General features: G+C 24.5%; 1 protein-coding gene across 4 annotated transcripts in view; it reads left to right on the forward strand.

Moving 5' to 3' along the window:
- Nucleotides 1-2,500, forward strand: part of LOC124424153 (peroxisomal (S)-2-hydroxy-acid oxidase GLO1) — a 22,965-nt gene that overhangs the window by 11,497 nt on the left and 8,968 nt on the right. For 2 of the 4 annotated variants that reach the window (XM_046962791.1, XM_046962790.1), the window contains exon 10: nt 1-2,500. This exon is cut by the window's left edge; it is cut by the window's right edge and continues 4,289 nt beyond it. The exons of 1 other annotated variant lie outside the window; for it this stretch is intronic. The gene's annotated coding sequence lies outside the window, so the exon portion shown is untranslated. One more of the 4 variants, XM_046962793.1, reaches the window with a different exon arrangement.

Here is a 2,500-nt window from a genome sequence, read left to right on the forward strand (position 1 = left end):
TTTATTTTTCTTTCTTTATTTATTTATTTTTCTTTATTTATTTATTTATTTTAGGATCACGATAGGAACCTAACATTGATACAGCGTAAGAAAAACAATGCGATTAGGTCGATCAATAAAGTTTTCTTTTCATTGAAAATATCAATTACTTATATATGCATTGTAAATTATATATATATATATATATATATATATATATATATATATATATATGTATATAATATATAATTTAACATAAATCAATTCCAAAAGTTAGGGTAGTTCGATGTCTAAAAAACATTTAATTTATCGAACATTATGCCACGGCCAATTTATGGCTTATCTCAAAAGTATTTCATTCAGAAAATAAACGCATTTTTCTTGCCCCCTTTTTCTTTTCTTTTTTCATAATGTAGTCGATCTATTCTTGAAAAAATAGTAAGTTATATTTACGATCACAAATCAATAATAATAATAATGATAATAATAATAATAATAATAATAATAATAATAATAATAATAATAATAATAATAATAATAATAATAATAAATTGTACATTCAGATACGCGTTTATCTATACTTACATCAACGTTCTCGATCGCACTTTCGATAGTATTCACAATAAGTATATGTAATCGTGTAAAAGTGTATGTATGTAATTTAGAATATCGCTTTACAGCCTGCTCATGGGAGAAAATTAATTTTTATATTAATATATCATATTCTTTGTCAAATTTGAGGACGTTTAGACTCTCGACAAAGTGACAAAAATCAATATAATTAATCGTCATTGTTATCTCTGTCGGTTTTATTTATTTATTTTTTATTGAGAACAAATCATTCGTTTAGTTTTTAAATATATATAAAATTTGGGAGTTATCTATGTGCATTTATGGATACGCATAGATATTTTTAGATAATTTAATTTTCTAGAATAAATATAAAAGATAAATAAATATGGTGGAGTTATTTGGAATAGTATAAAGAAATTACGAAAGAGAAAATTTAATAAAAAAGGGAATGATACCAGATATGGGAATGATAAGGAGAATTATAAATGTATCTGCGTATGTGTGTATATGTGCATCTATGTACGTCTATATCCAAAACGAAAAATTGGTCTTCGCATGTAATTATGTAAGTACGTGTATCATTGAAAAATGTTTAGTGTAATGTTACGGTTATTAGTGTAAATTTTGTTTTCTTTCTCATTTAATCGTACGATAATTAATTACGATTCAGCGACGTAACGTAAGTTTTAAATTCACCTAAAGTTAATATCGTTAACTCTTGTTATTTTTATCGAATGAAAAATTATTCATATGTATATATGTCCTATTTCTATGATATCTCGTTTGAAGAAAAAATAATAATGATAATATTTTTAAGGAAGCAATGGAGAATTTAAAGATTTCCATAAAAAAGAAAGAAATTCAAATCGAATGATTATCTGTCACTCTTTCATATTTTTCGAAAATCTTTTCTCTTATTTTCAATCCGAAATTTCGAGAAAAGACGATTTTTTTCGCCAACGTTACGTCACTGTTCGCCTGACATACACAACGCACGCTTTTTTCTCTTTATATATGTATATTTTTTTTTTCTTCCATTAAATATATTATTAACAACGACGACGATTATTACGTTTAGCTAAAACATCGAATTAACATTGAATCGTTTATGCGTTTTTCAATCCCTGCGATCAGTCTGAATCTAATTGACAATGTGTACAGAAAAGGGTCTTATATCTTCCGATGTATCTTATCGCCTTTCTTTCCTTCCTTCCCTTCGATTATTTTTATTTTCTTTTTTTTTCTTCTCATTTTTTTTTATCTTTTATCTTCTCACTTTATTTTTTTTTGTTTTGTTTTGTTTGTTCTTTTTTCCTTTTTTTTCTTTTTTTTTCTTTTTCCTTTTAAATATCTTATTTATCATTGGCTTAGCTCTCTAATACGTCTAATACTATTGTGAGTATACCAAGGACATATAAGATTAGTATCAACGACGAGCGTATTTTTAATCATTAACAATTTAAACATACTTCTTATTTATTCTGACCTTAATTATCAAATCTAATTTCCAATAATGATATCAATCGTATTATCCAGGGACTGAGCATAGTTTCATTAGTAGTCGATTATTTATCTTCCCTTTATTTTATTAATCCGTACGTACAAATGTCTATCGAATAAAAATATTAATTAAAATAGATATTAATTATACTCTATCAATATGTGTTTCATGGAAATCAAGAAAGTAAAATTGATATTATCGTATATTCGATAAGAGAAAAAAAGAAAAGAAAAAAAATAGAAATAAAAAAAAAAGAAGTAACAAAATTTTACAAAATATTACATCGTTATTATTTAAATACAACGTTGTATATATTAAATTTATTATTTATTATATACCACTAACGGTTTAATTGACGACCGCTAATAATAATTTATATCGAATTTATATCGATATAGCAATTAATATCAATTTGTCAGTCCCTGTTCTTCAACATATAGAACGATT

Source organism: Vespa crabro, chromosome 5, assembly GCF_910589235.1.
Source record: "Vespa crabro chromosome 5, iyVesCrab1.2, whole genome shotgun sequence".
NCBI classification, from domain to species: Eukaryota; Metazoa; Arthropoda; class Insecta; order Hymenoptera; family Vespidae; genus Vespa; species Vespa crabro.